The sequence below is a fragment of the Ambystoma mexicanum genome, chromosome 5q (genome assembly GCF_040938575.1).
Source record: "Ambystoma mexicanum isolate Mex_15411 chromosome 5q, UKY_AmexF1_1, whole genome shotgun sequence".
NCBI lineage: Eukaryota > Metazoa > Chordata > Amphibia > Caudata > Ambystomatidae > Ambystoma > Ambystoma mexicanum.
The window spans coordinates 1,395,110,023-1,395,127,811 of record NC_090933.1 but is presented as its reverse complement, the minus strand read 5'-3'; the positions used below and the strand labels follow the sequence as shown (position 1 = coordinate 1,395,127,811).

At 45.4% G+C, this 17,789-nt stretch overlaps 1 protein-coding gene across 1 annotated transcript in view; it reads right to left on the bottom strand.

Annotated features, from left to right (window-relative positions):
- LOC138498204 (GTPase IMAP family member 4-like) overlaps positions 1 to 5,104 on the bottom strand; it is a 288,320-nt gene extending 283,216 nt beyond the window's left edge. The window contains exon 1 of the mRNA XM_069622086.1: positions 4,949 to 5,104. The gene's annotated coding sequence lies outside the window, so the exon portion shown is untranslated. The remainder of the gene's footprint in view (positions 1 to 4,948) is intronic.
- Between the last annotated feature and the right edge of the window lie 12,685 nt (positions 5,105 to 17,789).

Sequence of the window (17,789 nt, the reverse complement as noted above, 5' to 3'; positions counted from 1 at the left end):
GTCCTAGCACATCATCCCTGACCCCAAACATTGCACCCCTATCAGTAACCCTTTAACCATAGCCCTTCAGTCCTAGCACATCAACCCTGACCCCAAACATTGCACCTCTATCAGTAAACCTTTAACCATATCCCTTCAATCCTAGCACATCAACACTGACCCCAAACATTGCACCCCTATCAGTAAACCTTTACCCATAACCCTTCAGTCCTGACACATCAACCCTGACCCCACACATTGCACCCCTAGTGGTAAACCTTTAGCCATAACCCTTCAGTACTAGTACATTAACCCTGACCCCAAACATTGCACCCTTATCGGTAACCCTTTAACCGTAACCCTTCAGTCCTAGCACATCAACCCTCACCCCAAACATTGCACCACTATCGGTAACCCTTTAACCATAACCCTTCAGTCCTAACACATCAACCCTGACCCCAAACTTTGCACCCCTATTGGTAACCCTTTATCTAAACCCTTCAGTCCTGGCACATCCACCCTGACCCCAAATAATGCACCCCTATCGGTAACCCTTTAACCATAAGCCGTCTGTCCTAACACATCAAACCTGAACCCTGACCCCAAACATTGCACCCCTATCGGTAACCCTTTAGCCATAATCATTCAGTCCTGACACATCAACCCTCGCCCAAAACATTGCAGCCCTATCGGTAAACCTTTAACCATAACGCTCCAGTTCTAACACATCAACCCTGACCCCAAACATTGCACCCCTATTGGTAACCCTTTAACCATAACCCTTAAGTCCTGACAAATCAACCCTGACCCCTAACATTGCACCCCTATCGGTAAACCTTTATCCATAACTCTTCAGTCCTAGCACATCATCCCTGACCCCAAACATTGCACCCCTATCAGTAACCCTTTAACCATAGCCCTTCAGTCCTAGCACATCAACCCTGACCCCAAACATTGCACCTCTATCAGTAAACCTTTAACCATATCCCTTCAATCCTAGCACATCAACACTGACCCCAAACATTGCACCCCTATCAGTAAACCTTTACCCATAACCCTTCAGTCCTGACACATCAACCCTGACCCCAAACATTGCACCCCTAGTGGTAAACCTTTAGCCATAACCCTTCAGTACTAGTACATTAACCCTGACCCCAAACATTGCACCCTTATCGGTAACCCTTTAACCGTAACCCTTCAGTCCTAGCACATCAACCCTCACCCCAAACATTGCACCACTATCGGTAACCCTTTAACCATAACCCTTCAGTCCTAACACATCAACCCTGACCCCAAACTTTGCACCCCTATTGGTAACCCTTTATCTAAACCCTTCAGTCCTGGCACATCCACCCTGACCCCAAATAATGCACCCCTATCGGTAACCCTTTAACCATAAGCCGTCTGTCCTAACACATCAAACCTGAACCCTGACCCCAAACATTGCACCCCTATCGGTAACCCTTTAGCCATAATCATTCAGTCCTGACACATCAACCCTCGCCCAAAACATTGCAGCCCTATCGGTAAACCTTTAACCATAACGCTCCAGTTCTAACACATCAACCCTGACCCCAAACATTGCACCCCTATTGGTAACCCTTTAACCATAACCCTTAAGTCCTGACAAATCAACCCTGACCCCTAACATTGCACCCCTATCGGTAAACCTTTATCCATAACTCTTCAGTCCTAGCACATCAACCCTGACCCCAAACATTGCAACCCCTATCAGTAACCCTTTAACCATTAGCCTTCAGTCCTAGCACTGTTACTCACCGGAATGGGGAGTACGTAAAACAGGCCGGACCTCTAGTGCTGGGGAGTTGCTTGAAGGAGCAAGGGTTGGAGCCTCCACCCAAGCCTCCTCTCTGTGAGGGAATGAACTCTTTAAACCGATATGACCACCTGCTGAACTGTACAGACAAGGGGACCGATCGATCAAAAGAGCGGGGAGAACACACCGCCTCGAACCCAGGCTGTAAAGGAAAGGATAACAAGTTAAACAATCTGTCAATTCTGAATCTGGTATCCCCAAGACTATTCCCCTTAAGTAGTACCTGGTTTAGCTCCCCTTAAGCCAAAAGAACTGGAGCAACCTATAAAGCAAAGAGGCTTTAGTATATAGCTAAGGTGTAATTCTCTAATATTGAAAACCAAGAAAACTATACTTTACCACTGATGGAAGTAAGATTGGTGTAAAGAATCCTGGGTAACAATGAAAGTATAAAATAAAAAAAAGGGGAGGTTAGTAAGGCAGCTATCCCCGAGCGGAACGAGGGTCGCACTGGTTTCGGGATGGTGCACCACAGCAAAGCATTCCAAAATGCACTTTAGGAATGAAACCAAAATCCACATATGTGATGACAGTCTGATGAAAGAGGGATTCAAATTAGAGAGTTGTTCTTACCAGAGTAATCACTATCCAAGAGTCCAGGAAGCAGGCAAGGGTTCTGGTACACGGGCGGTCAACAAACACAGCAGGATCAATAATCCAAGAGTCCGGGAAGCAGGCAAGGGTTCTGGTACACGGGCGGTCAGCAAATACAGCAGAATCAATAATCCAAGAGTCCGGGAAGCAGGCAAGGGGTCTGGTACACGGGCGGTCAGCAAACACAGCAGAATCAATAATCCAAGAGTCTGGGAAGCAGGCAAGGGGTCTGGTACACGGGCGGTCAGCAAACACAGCAGAATCAATAATCCAAGAGTCCGGGAAGCAGGCAAGGGGTCTGGTACACGGGCGGTCAGCAAACACAGCAGAATCAATAATCCAAGAGTCCGGGAAGCAGGCAAGGGGTCTGGTACACGGGCGGTCAGCAAACAAATCAAATGAGGTTTAAGAAGAAGGAGTCCGTGTGCAGGCAGGGTCGGTACACGGGAAAACAGGAACTTCCAAAATCAAGATACAAGGAGAGCACTTCGGAAAGTATGCCGGTTGTACTTTAAACAGAAGCAGCGTTCTGTACGCCGCTGTGGAATAAGTAACAACAAGGAGGCGTACCGTTTGAAAACGAGGCTCCCGGATCAACGCCGGGAACTACAACCCTTGACAGGTTTTCTGGGTAATGTAATTCGTGTAGCAATTTTCCATGGCAGCTGCCAGCGTGATAAGAAGGGCGCATGCCGGCGCCGCAACCCTTTATGAAGGGCGATCACTTTCCTGTCCCTTATTCTGGCATTACCTGGAACTCCCCAATTGTCCTTGTGTACACGGGAGCAACGAGACAGAAACCGGGGAACGTGGTGCGGCTGAGGGCGAGGTGTAACAGCACATCAACCCTGACCAAAAACATTGCACCACTATCGGTAACCTTTTAACCATAGCCATTCAGTCCTAGCACATCAACCCTGACCCCAAACATTGCACCCTATCGGTACACCTTTAACCATAAAACTTCAGTCCTAGCACATCAACCCTACCCCAAACATTGCACCCCTATCGGTAAAACTTTATCCATACCCCTTCAGTCCTGACACATCAACCCTGACCCCAAACATTGCACCCCTATCGGTAAAACTTGTATCCATAACCCTTCAGTCCTAACACAGCAACCCTGACCCCAAACATTGCACCCCTATAGGTAAACCTTTATCCATAACCCTTCAGTCCTAACACAGCAACCCTGACCCCAAACATTGCACCCCTATCGGTAAACCTTTATCCATAACCCTTCAGTCCTAGCACATCAACCCTGACCCCAAACATTGCACCCCTATCAGTAACCCTTTATCCATAACCCTCCATTCCTAGCACATCAACCCTGACCCCAAACATTGCACCCCTATCGGTAACCCTTTAACCATAACCCTGCAGTCCTAGCACATCAACCCTGACCCCAAACATTGCACCCCTATCGGTAAAACTTGTATCCATAACCCTTCAGTCCTAACACAGCAACCCTGACCCCAAACATTGCACCCTTATCGGTAACCCTTTAACCATAACCCTCTAGTCCTAGCACATCAGCCCTGACCCCTAACGCCCCTGTATCCCCAGCGCTGCACATCTGTTTAGATTCCCAAATCCAGAGACCAGTAAACTGCGATTTCTCTTTTAAATAACTCTGGCGGGGGTACATCCCCCAGCTAAACCCAGCGTGAGCCCAGGTTGCCTGCTTATTGGCTGGATGGCCCTGAAGTGCAGGGGAGGGCTCTTGGCTGTAGGTGGCAGTATGGTGCCCCCTGTGGGATTGCCAGGGGGTGGCTGGGTGAGGTGCAGTGACTGTGGCTGATGTCTGACAGGACCCCCCAGGGGCACTGGCATCACGGGGGTCAGGTCCCAGAAAGTAATGGGCATCAGCATCACGCCTCGATGAGGGCGCCCCTGACTGGCAGGATGGAGCAGGGTGAGGAGTGGGAGAGGAAAGGAGTGTGTATTCAGCACTGTGCAGGGACAGGCCCTTGCATTCCCATTCCTCAGGTTGCAACAGGCGCAGGGGGAATGGGGGGGGGGGCTTCACCTGACGCCCAGGGCGCCCCTGTACACTTCTGGCTGATGTAAGGGGCACTGTTCTATTCTGTAACTCAGCAAGTCCTCCGTGTGTCTTACTCAGGGCTGTGCTTCTGGCGCAGTGTTAGGCGTGTGCTCGCCACCTAGGTATCCAGACGAGGCGCTACAGAGAGCAGTGTGCAGCTGACAGGGGGATGCACCCACCTGCTGGCACCTTTCAAAGTGTCGTGTGTGCTTCTGCCCTCTCTGCCCTCCCTCCCTCTGTGCAGCGGAGATGCTGCTGTGCATGGCCCCTGTGAGTGCGGTGTAGAGTAGCAGGTGCATAGCGGGTGCATGCACCAGTGCACGCGCCCGAGGGTCAGGCCCGCTGTGCAGAGTGATGCCTGCCAGTATCTGGGCTCTCGCTGCTTTCCAGGGAGTTATTTCCTGCCATGAAACCTCCCCGACACTGAAACATTGCACGCTTCATGCTGGGGCCACAGACACATGCTTCACAGTCCCCGCTCTGGGGGTCCCCACCTGCTCCGTTGGGAGGCCCCCACCTGCTCACCTCCCACCTGCTCCGTCTGGAGGCTGCTCGGGTCCCTGCTGCTCCTTTCGTCTCGAGTTCGGGCAATATGTCCCGACACACACAGCTCAGTGGGTTTATAGACGAGCCCCGGCCCCCGCCCATCGCCCCCCGAAAGTGAAAGCTCTGGGTGTGTGTGTTCGGGTGACTGAGCCAGCGCACTGCAGCGCCACCGTGTGTCCCCCATGGCAGCCTGCACAGACAACATGCCATTAACATATAGCTGCCGCTTCAGGCAAGAGGGCGGGGGGGGGGGGGCAGAGAGCTGCACGCCCTTCCCATCACAGGGGGCAGGACACAGGGGAGCTGGGAGGAATAATACTTGCCAACATGACATACCGTCACTCTAACCCCCTGCCAGTGGTAGCATATCACCCTCAGGGTAAGCCTGGGCGAGCATAACCAGCGACATCTCAGATTGCCCGGATGTGATCCCGTGTTTGCAGAAGCAGCCTTTGCGGGAGCGGGATTGGGGGCCTGGCTCCTGTTCAGAATAGGTCTTGTGAGGGCAGAGTGAGGGGCAGGGCGTTGCACACGCCTTCAGGGAGTGAGCTGATGGATGGAACATTCAAACAGGACTTTGCTGAAGACTGAAGCAAGCTGTGCAACACATCACACTGACTTATGTTCCTCCATTAAGTGATTCTAACTCATCAGCAGGTGAGCAGCACACCCACCAAACTTACCCCGATCTTAAATTATTCACCCAAAAATCACCAACATAAGAAAAAATACTTAAGCAATAAACCCCTCGCCGTTGGGTACTAAGAGCATTTTTTCGATTCAGAATTGTTGCAGTGTTTCGGAGCAGAAAAAAAAAATGCCCACTGGGGAAGGGAAAACGGAGTCCGTTTTCCCTTTCCTTGGCGGCTCATCGGAAGCGGTCGCGCAGGGGTCAGAAGTGTTCCCAGCACGTTTGCTCCTGAAAAAGGAGAAATAAGAAGGTAAGTGGGGATGGGAGGGTGGGGAGGGGATTGTTTGCAAGGGAGGGGGGAGGAAGAAAAAACGTACCTGCATCCCTGGTGGGGGAGGATGCCAGAAACCAGCCGTGTGGAGGCTCGGAGCGGGATTTCCCCGTTTCAAGCCACCTCATTGGCTGAGGGGCAGCCAGGCCCCCCGCCAGGAACAATGGAGAGGAATCCGGCTGAGGGATTCCCGGTCAGGTAAAGCCCCGGCGATGGCCAATCAGAATGTTTGTTACATTCTGATTGACCCTCGCCGGGTACTAATAATGTATATACAGTGAAGTAACATCATGAAATATTTTCATTCATGAAAACGTATGAAATAAACTGAAAAAAACTTTGTTCGGGGACATCATGGCTAAGTTGCACTAATAAAAACCTTTGAAATTGAGTGAAAAAACGTTGTTAAAGTGACATTACAGGTAACACTGGAAAACCTCTGAAATTCGCCACTTATGGGTTAGCTAAGCAACCATAACTCGCAGTGCACTGCTAAGGCTAACACCCATGACATCAGAGATGACATCACAAATGATACACGTCATCAGTCTGAACGCATCAGGCCACGGAGCAGATCCAAAACTTCTGTCTTTACATGTTCCCTTCTCGTCACTTGCCATTCAGACGACCCTTCTCTGCTCCGTTCTCGCTCCATCACAGGCTCCACAGGATTGACGCTTCTTGCCACCAGCCCGTCCATTACGACACAGTACTTTCAAGCCCACAACTTATCGTGGCAGTGCCTTGTCCTCCACGCACATCAAGGGACATAGGCAAACTCAGTGAGGCCTTGCTGGCATGAATTATGAAACAGCAATTCACAGCATCAGCAATTCCTAACGGTTCCTTCTGCTCACAGCACTGAAGATTTTGCACCTTGAAACACTTGTGTATAGGCGCGTTATAAATGCCATATTATATCATATCAAGATTGCCTCCTTTCCTTGCTAGTGCAGCACAGAACTGCTTGTGCCTCCCAGGCAGTCTACATTTCAGCAGGCGCTGGGCCATGGACTGTCTCTTCACATGGCCAGCCTCCTTCTCGTCTTTGTACACAGGGATCATTTGTTCAACTCGTCGCCACTCTGAACAGGAAGACTCAGGATGCTGGGAAGTATAAAAGGAAGTTTCTTTATAAAGTTGCAGAGTTACATAAAGCAGGAGGGTATAGACGGTGCATAGCACACGTTCCTACCCTGCAGTCCTGAGCAATGACCTCTTCCGGAAACTGGGCTACCCCAATTCTACATTCTAAGCATCTAATGACAGAGTAGATATGCGGTAGGATACTACAGTTTTGTTCCTATGTATTACCTTAACGTCCCTGCAACTAATGTTTTTTTTCCTGAAGTTTTTTCCCAGGTGTCCCTCTTCTCCTGCCATGGTGCCCCCACACCCATACTTATATATTTCTCTCCACAGCCCTCCGCGTGCACCCCCGAACTGTTGTTGTTCCGTGTGATGCACTTTCAGTCCTAATCTTGTTTTCCTATATAGCTGCGGCTATCCAGCCCAATTCCCGCAGCTAGAAGAAATCGTTTGTGCTCTTTGTCCCTGTCCACAATGGAACTCCCAAATAACACATGGTGGCCTCTTCCTCCCCCGTACCTCTAGCCTGATACCATTTAGTCATTTTTTCTGCCCCAAATGACCTATTACGATATTTTTCCATAGCCTCACTTATCTCTCACATTGAAAAGAAAATGGCAGCTTTTTCATTATATTCTGCAACGTATCATGGGAGATATCTCTATTTTTTGGGGGAAAGGGGACACCACCTTCTACATCAAATATTAAAAACAATACTGGATGCCATGACCGCAAAAGGATTGCGAGTCAATGCTTCGGGCCCTACTTCTTTTGGGCATTGTCCAAATCCATACAGCAGTTTTTGCTGTGTGGTTCAACAAAAAGTCACATTTTTTATCTATTAGAAAATTAATGGAGACTATGCCGAAAGTACTTGTTTTTGTTTTCTAAATACATTTTTTTATTTCTTAATGAATCTTTCCCAAAATGTCCATCTGGTGGGGTGGGGGCATGAGTCCTAAATTGTCTGCATATTTAAGCCAACTTCATTGTATGAGTCAAAAGTTATTAGCGGTAGTGGCCGTGTAGTTATGGTTAAGTTGCTGTTTCCACAGGAAGAACACTTTTTGGGCGGCTTATAACTTCGCTCACCCTGGATGAATCCTCACCAAACTTTGCAAAAAAAGTATATGTGCCACTCTGAATTTTTGGTGATGTTTGGCCCAGGGGGGAAAAGTTATAGGGGGGTCCCATAAAGTCTTTTTTTCCCATAGACTGAATGGGGGAAACACTTTGCGCACTCCTACAGCCGAAACCGCTGGACGGCTTTTCACCAAATTTGCGGCAGGAGCAGGCGCTTGGTCCCAAAAGTGTGCCTTTGTAAATTTGGTGAAAATCCATCCAGTAGTTTTTTTTAAAATGACGAAAAAGTATGTCTCAAAAAATTAGTGATATCTGTCTGCTCCGCAGTCACACTTCCCTGTTCGCTCCGCGGACCAGATTACGATTGGCTAATGGGCTTGCGTCCTGACCGTGGACACGCAACGTGTCCGCCGATTGGCTGGAGTGAGGTGTGACGTGCGTCAGATTGTTCGGATGTGCCCGCCATCTCGGATATTTCGACAGCGCGGCGGCGAACAGAGGACGAAATGCAGTTTTGGGGAGTGTTTTGGTGTGTCAGAGTGCTTGGGGAGGTTTAGGGAGTAAGAGATGGGTGAAATACTGTATTCGTTTAGGCGGCAGGTGCTACTGATGTATTCGGCATGCGCACTGTCTGGGATGTTTGTAATTACTGCAAATGAGGGGTGTTGTAAGGATAGTATTTCCGTCCGTGCTGTGTGCAGGAAGTTGAAACTGTTCTAAGGACACGTTTGGTGTGAGCGGACATTAAAATTGAGTATATGCCGCAGTTAAAATTTTTGATTCTGTGGGTGTGATACTGAGTTAATCCGCCATGGGTTGGATGGGCGGATTATAACTCAGTATCACACCCATAGAATCGAATATCTACGGCCATACACCCAAGACTCTAAGCCCTGGCCACAAAGACTGCAGCATATCACAGCAATAGATACACTCATAGTATCGAAGATCTATCAGGTGGTTGTGGGGCGGGCCTATGCACCGAACCACAAAGTTATAAGCACTGAAGTTATAAGCCACCATGGGTTTTCATTTTTTCTGCAGTGGTTGTGGCCAGTACCTCATGCACCCAAAACCAAAGTTATAAGTACTGAAGTTATAAGCCACTATGGGTGTGATATGCTGTAAGGAGTAAAATTATAAGCCACCATGGGTTCCATATACTGTGGTGGTTGTGGGCAGGACGTATAGTTTTGGGTGCATGACTGCAGGCCATAGGCTGTAGGCCATACACCCAAGACTCTAGGCCCTGGCCACAACCACCGCAGCATATCACACCCATGCAACACACCCATACAATCGAATATCTATCAGTTAGGTGTGGGCAGGGCCTAGAGTCCTGGGTGCAAACTGAGTATATGCTGCAGTTAAAATGGTTCATTCTATGGGTGTGCTAATGACTTATAAACCACCATGGGTGTGATATGCTGCAGTGGTTGTGGCCAGGGCCTAGAGTCTTGGGTGCATGGCCGCAGGCCGTAGGCCATACACCCAAGACTCTAGGCCCTGGCCACAACCACCGCACCATATAACACCCATAGATCACACACATAGAATCGAATATCTATGAGGTGGTTGTGGGCAGGGCCTAGAGACTTAAGTGCAAATTGCGTATATGCCGCAGTTAAAATTTTTGATTGTATGGGTGTGTAATGAAGAGAGTAAGTGTGGAGATGTGATATGGTTGTTTGAGATCGGGCCCACTCCAACAGTTCCAGGTACTCCATTTGTTCAATGTACTCGGACTTTTCCGGGCATTATGACCATTTCAAGCACTCAAAACTGTTCTTTTCCATGCTCTTTCAAACGTTCCATGCACTACAAACCATTCCATGTTTGTCATGCAATTCTATGCACTCCACTCTGTTCCATGCCCTACACACCCTACATTGGCTGAACACCACCGCACACTACGTCCGCTCAACACCCTCCGTCTGTTCAAGACCATCACGTCCTACATCCTCTCAACACCCTCCGTCTGTTCAAGACCATCACGTCCTACATCCTCTCAACACCCTGCGTCTGTTCAAGACCATCACGTCCCACATCCTCTCAACACCCTAAATCTGTTCAAGACCATCACGTCCTACATCCTCTCAACACCCTAAATCTGTTCAAGACCATCACGTCCTACATCCTCTCAACACCCTAAATCTGTTCAAGACCATCACGTCCTACATCCTCTCAACACCCTAAATCTGTTCGACACCATACATCCACTCCACTCTACACACTCATCCACTATACACACTCATCCACCCTACACACTCATCCACCCTACACACTCATCCGCCCTATACACTCATCGGCCCTACACACTCATCCGCCCTACGCGCTTCATCCACTCTACCGACTGCATCCGCTCCACTCACTTTGTTCATTCATCCTGCATTATCGGTTCAGCCGATGTCACTTGTTGTACGCCCTCGATCCATTCCGTGCTCTGCATCTGTCCCATGCACTACACCCGTCTCATGTACTTGAATCATCTATTCTGTACTTTCCATTTATGCCATGCACTCATACATTCCATGCCATCTGTCTGTGTACTCATCAGTCTCCTGTATTCATCTTTCAATCCTCCTCTCTTTATTCATTTCGTCCATTTTATTCATTTCGTCCATTGCAATCATTACATCCATTACATTAATTTCAACCGCATTACTGTTTTCGTACGATTTATTCTTTTTATCCACTTCACTGCTTTGATCTACTTTACTCATTCTATTTTGTTTGTCCTTTTAGTTTACATTAGCGGTTATTAGTTGTAGATTTCTTGCTTGGATCTTGATTTGTTGTATTGTTATTTGTCTTATTGTTATTTAAGATCTAGTAGTTTGGGTTAGTTGAATTGTTGTTATCTGCTTTATTCCTCATGTCCAACATTGATCCTCTTGTCTATTGCATTTATTTTGTCCATTTTGTTAATTTCAGCCACTTTACTGCTCTCATACAATGTATTCTTTTTATCTAGTTTGCAGGTTTGATCCTTTTTACTCATTCTATTTTGTTTGTCCTTTTTATCTAACCAACAGAGGTTAATTTGTTTTCGATTTGTTGCTTGGATCATGCTGCTGCGTTGCTATTTATGATCTAGTATTTGGTAAAGTCATTGAGATGCTGTTATTCAGTTTGAGTTAGTTTGAGTACGGGGTCGGTTTTAGGGGAAGAGCCTAGTTTTCAGCAATTTGCGGAAAGACAGGAGGTCTTCAGTGAGGCGGAAGTGAGGTGGGAGTTCGTTCCACAGCGTGGGGGCCAAGGCTGAGAATGATGATCCCCCTATTTTATTATTTATTTGCATTTTTAAAGCGCTCACACAGCCCGCGGGCATCGAGGCGCTGTTACAGGAATTGTTTGTTTTTTAGTTGCATATTTATAACGCGCTTAAATACCCAGAGGAGTCTAAGCGCGCACACGGGGATCAAACCTATGTTGCTTCGTGTCGTCTTTTCCAAGTCGCACACGTTGCCGCTGAGCTATCCTCCCAGGATAAGTTAACTGAGTTTGTTTTAGGTATGACTATGAGGCCGGCTGAGCTTGATCTTAAAGTACATGGAGGGTGATAGGGTTTTAGTTTGTCTTGAAGATATTGAGGTCCGGTTTTATGCAGTGCTCGGTGAGAAATGCATAAGGTTTTGAAGGTCACCCTTCGGCAACCGGAAGCCAGTGCAGAGTTTTGAGGGCTGGGGAGAGGTGGTCTCTCGGGCCGAGCGCTAGTAGCGGTTTGGCTGCTGCATTTTGTGCTCTTTGTAGTTTATTCAGTTGGTATGCGTGGACTCCGAGGTAGAGGGGGTTAGCGTAGTCCAGTCTTGTAATAACAATTGATTGGACCATGGAGAGTAGAGGTATGGAAAGATGCACTTAAGAGTTTTAAGGTGGTAGTGGCAGGACTTTGAGGCATTGTTGACTTGGTGCAAGAGTGTTAGGTCAGAGTCTAGGGTGCATCCAAGGTTTTTTACTGAATTAGAGGGGGTAGGTGAGTTGCCCATGGCAGATGGCCAGGGTATGGGGTGTGGAAGAAGTTCAGAGTTGCCACATACCATGATTTCGGTTTTGGAGGGGTTTAGCAAGAGGTGGTTTGTGGTCATCCAGAGCACTATGTCGAGGAGGCAGAAAGCGAGGTCAGGTCGGCAGTGGGTTTTGAGTTCAGGAGTTTTAGAATTAGTTGAGTGTCATCAGCGTAGTTGTAACACAGGATGTTGTGTGAACAAATTATTCGTGGAAGGTTGGCCATGTAGAGATTGAACAGGAGGGCTGATAGGCATGCTCCTTGTGGAACTCCCGTGTCGACTGGTCGGGCTTGGGAGGAATAGGTGGAGAGTAGCGTTATTTGGTGCCTATCTTTGTGGAACAAAGCTATGCATTTGAGAGCGGTTCCACGAATTCCTAGGGAGTGGAGGCGGTCAAGGAGGATTGTGTCGAAGGCGGCGGATAGGTCAAGAAAGATTAACGCGGTGCATGTGTGTAATAGAAGGTTGCCATGTGCACAATTGTTGCTAGTCTGTTCTAAAGCTATTGTATTTTGTAAGTGGCTTTCACTTCCAAAATATTTTCTCTGGATACAGTTGATTTCTTCTTGTAGGTATTTGGGTGTAACATGTAGAAGAGTGTCATTTAAATTGGCTAGTTCCAAAGCAGGACTTTTAGCATAGTACAGTTTATATACTAGATTTTTTACAATTGAATGATGTGTTGATATCATTTTGATATCATGGAAGGTACTTTTGCAAATAGGTCCTGAAATGCAAGCCAATGAATGTCCTTGTAGTCCTGTGTATTTGCGCACTGGACAGATATCCATATTTTGCAGCAGTTTAATTTTGATTTTGTCTTTACTTTTCACATACTGATTGAGGAACTGGCGTAAAGATTTGAAAGATTTGTTGGGAATGTTACACATTGACGTGCACAGCCATTTGGGATACTGGACGTTCTGGGTCAGTCAAATGGAGAGGCATTCTGAGTTTTCTGGGGATACTTTTGTAAGCAGTGTTTCTTGTTCCATGATGGTATTATTGATTTTGTCATATCCTCGTCCACTGCTATGGATGGCAATTGTGTTTGTTTGATTTTGTTTGTATGCTTCTTCATTAAAATATGGTTCTGTGGTCGTCGTTTGACTCCATTCACCTCCACAAATATTTAAGAAGTTATTTTTGTTGACATTCCATTTATTGAAAAGTTTCTTTTGTAATTTAGTACTTAGTTTTGTTAGTGGTTTCATCCAGTTTAAAACTAAAATACATAACTTCCTTTTGAGAAGGATTGCAATGTCTATGAGAGCTTCTAGAATTCATTTTCTACGGTAGGTTTTAAGGTTTGTGGATGATTTCGCTCCTCTTCTTATTAGATCCTGAAGGACTCTGTGGCGGAGCACTTTTGCTAAAATACTTTTTTTACTATGGTTTCTTGGTAGTACATGAGGATTTAGAGGAGCAGTGTTAGCAGTAGTGGTAGCCAAATTCTTGTTAAGCATTTTCTTTTTAGTGCCACAGTTTAATAGAGGAGGAAAGGTTTCTGTCGTTGAAGCTTCTTTTGTTTCGCTAAATGACTGCATTAGGTGTTTTGTTTCAACGTTTTGTACAAACTCTGGTAGAGATGGATGTTTGCTTTGGACACTTTTATTTCCATTTGCTCTATTTCTGTGTTCCTTTCTATGAACATGCTTCTTGTTAGGCATTCTTTGGGTTCTGTTGAATAAAAAAAAGGTATAGGTTGGTCTGTTTTACAATGTATGTGTGCTGTGTGCATGCGTGTATGAGTTTGATGGGGAAGATGTTTGTGGTGGTGTGTGAATGTGCATTGGACAGTTAAAATGAGTTGGGAAGGCTATTTTTCTGTTTGTATATTATTACACTGTGCTTCAGATGAGAGTACAAACTGAGCTAGTGGGGAGGAGAAGCATTAATAGTAAACATAATGGTATAAAATTAAAACAGGTATTTGTTTTGTAGTACTAACATTCTAAGGCTGTGTATGTTATTTGTGTTCCAAAAAAACAGGGATTTGTGAGCCATTCTGCCTGTTAATCTTTGTTTAATAAATGGGGATTTGTGGGCAGAATGGTTCAGAAATCAATATTTTCTTTGGTGCGCAAATTACATAAATAACCCACACAGTCTGTTTGAGGAACAGTAAGCATAAAACGGTAGTATTGTACTTATTTATTTGTGTGGAATGAGCAGGTTTCTTCAGATATCTTGTTTATAGTGTAGATGCTGATGATTTTCAAGAGAGTGGCCTTCACTGCAATTGTAAAAGGAATTTTCTGTGTTCATAGCAGTGATGGTAATATACACGGTCATTTTTATTCTTTCGTGGAAGTATTCCCTTTTGATATCTCAACACAGTGTATGCGTGCATTTCATTTGACTATGTGCAGCCTTTCTATGTTATTTGCAGTATGTTAGTTCAACATGCTTCGCAAATGATTACAATTTTAAGTTCATGAAATTCCCTTCTTTTTTTGCAGCTGTGTTGTAGATAGCAGAGAGGTTTGGTAGTAATAGGTCATTATAGTAGATGGGAAACATTTGAATGCTTTCAAATTATAAGTAGGCATGCGAAAAATTGGGAGCACCTGAGAGGGAGATGTCCTGGGTGTTAGTCTTAACAGTGCACAGTGATGGCACGAGTTTTGGTTTTACTTGGAACAATAATGTCCTTTTAACAAAGTTTTTTACTGAATATATATATATATATATATATATATATATATATATATATATATCTTTTTTTTTTTCTACATGGCGTGCGGTAGTGGCCATGTAGTTATGGTTAAGTTGCTAAACCCATAGGAAGAACACTTTTTGGGCGGCTTATAACTTTGCTCTCCCTGGACGAATGCTCACCAAACTTTGCAAAAAAAGTATATGGCCCACTCGGAATTTTGCAAAGTTTGGTGAGGTTTGGTCAAGGGGGAGCAAAGTTATAGGGGTGTCCCAAAATGTATTTTTTTCTCATACACTGAATGGAGAAAATGTTTGCTCATGCCTACAGCCCAAACCGCTGGACAGATTTTCACTAAATTTGCGGCAGGAGCTATGGCTTGGTCCCGAAAGCGTGCTTTTGTAAATTTGGTGGAAATCTGTCCAGTAGTTTTTTTAAAATAACCAAAAAGTAGGTAACAAAAAATGGTTGTAATGAAGTGTGAGGTGCGTCACATTTCCTCAATGCACCCGGCATGTTAGATCCGTGGATATCCGTGGACAGTGCAGCGTGGAACTGAGTAGAAATCTAATTTTGAGGAGTGTGTTGGTGTGAAGGAGTGGCTGCAGAGGGTGGGGGAGTGAGAGATGGGTCAAATACTGTATTTGTTTAGGTGGGAGTAGGCTGTGATGTGTTTGTGGTGTCCGCGGTCACCACGGTCGTCCACGGTCACCGCGGTTGTCCACGTCCACCATGGTCATCGGCGGACATATTGAGCATTGGATGTACTACTGGAAATTTTAATATGTTCTGATGTATTGGTTTGGGGTACTTTGTAGAGTAAGAGGGTATGTATTGAAGAGTTTGTGCATTGGCTTGAATTATTGTTTTAGAATATTATTTGAAGTGGATAGGTTTTGACATGGTTGTGTTATGTTTTGTGGTCATTTGGCAGGTGTTTGTTTGCATGGGTTTGTTCTGCTGCGGTGGTTGTGGCCAGGGCCTAGAGTCTTGGGTGCATGGTCTTCGGCCATGCACCCAAGACTGTAGGCCCTGGCCACAACCACCACAGCAGAACACACCCATGCAAGGAAACATTTTGACTGTGGTATGTGGGCTGCTTAGGGGTATCTTTTCAAAAGTGTGTGTGCTGATTGCAGTAGTGTATTAGTGTTTATAGGATAGTGAAATTATGTGTGGTAGTTGGTTTGTTGGATTGTGTTCAGAATGTTGATACTCAAGACTCTAGGCATTTTGGGTTGTATGTATTGCTCAGGTGTTCGTTGCATTGGTTTGTTGTGTTGCAGTGTTTGTGAGTCCAATCATTAAATACTTACTGTTTCATTTGTTGAGGCTGTATGCAGTTTTTTCATGACATGGGAAATTGGAGCAGACATTGTTTTTTCAATCTCTGTGATAAAAGAAAAGATCACATGTTAGTGTAGGTAGTTTCTAATGAGTTATTGCATTGCTTAGTAGACATGTCTGTCTTTGTTGATCCTCATAGTTAGTACTTTACAAGTACTATGGTTTAAACCAGTGTACTGTACAATTTTCTCAGTTTCTCTGTTTGTTCATGAAATCATTCCGTCTGTGGGAAAAAAATCCATGCCAGATTAAAAAAACCTTTCTACGTTATGGTACAATATCTTTTTGTGGTTTATTTCAATAGGAGGAATTGAATAGGTGTATTTTTTTGGTTTAAAAGTGGTGGTAGTATTGTTGCAATTAGATACGTGTTGACGTATTCTAACTCTTTAGTTTTTGTTGCATTTTAGCAGTATTCATTCATTCATCTGTTTGATTGTTGCAGAATCTTGGGGCCGTTAGATACCTGTTGGCGTATTCTAACTGATGATAGTTTTGAAGTTGTTCAGAGTATTTTTATATGTTACAAATGTTGAAGGGTTTGCTTAGAAAAATTTATATTGCCGTTTTCTGGTTGTAGTTAGATAGCAGTTGCCGTATTCTACCTGGTTATAGTTTTTAACTGTTGCATAGCTGTTGTCTTATTTTATTACTCTATGGATTTAAAGGTTATTGAAGAGATTTTGTTGTTGGTCATACTCAGATTTGTGAATTCATTTTGGTTTTAAGAATATTAAGTAAGTGTTTACAAATTGTACTGGTAATGTCTGCTTTAGAGTAATGGTAGTATCATTACATTCAAACCGTCCAGAATTCTTTTTTATGTATGCAGTGTAGTGACCTGCATTGGTTGTGGCTCCTGCGTGGTAGACTATACCTATTGTTGTGAAGGTTTTCTTACCGAGTGATACTTGTCCATGTGTGAATCCAGTCAGCTTGCAGTTGTTTATGGTACCATCTGCATTGTAACGTAAAAGCATTACTATTACGTATGTACTATGTGACTGTATTTGTAGTGGGACGATTATCTGATTTGCAGGTAGTACATAATCTGCCATGGTTTGCATTTTGTACAAATTAATGATACAAAGCGTACATTAGGGACTTGTTCCTGTGCTACGTGGTTGCAGAGAGTTCATGTATGTTTCCACATGTGTGAAATCTTGTAGATTTGATTTATAGGTATGTTTTTGTCTTCCAGTAATTGTAGTAAGTACATTAGACATTCTTGTAGATCTTCTTGTGAGTTTATAGTGAATATGACCATTCCAGTACAGTAGTCCAATTCCTGCCTTATTCCAGAAACACTTTAAGGGGGTAATTCATAGAATTTGGTGCACAAGAGGCACACGCGGCCGGTGCACAGTGTGCGTGTGTGGCAGTCTGCGCCAGCCGCGTGTGCCAAAACCCAATTCAGCACACAGCGTATTCATGGATTCCAACATCCATAACCAGCCATGGCGCAGTGTGGCGCAGCAACCCTTCAGCAGCGCCAGTTACGCCCCCAACCTCGCCCAGTGCGCCATGAACAGCGCACAAATCCAGTACAATGCGCAAAGGCCAATGGACCAGCACAAAGCCCCCCAACCACGGAAACGCGTATAAAACTCCCTGCGCATGCCCCAGAATACACGTACCC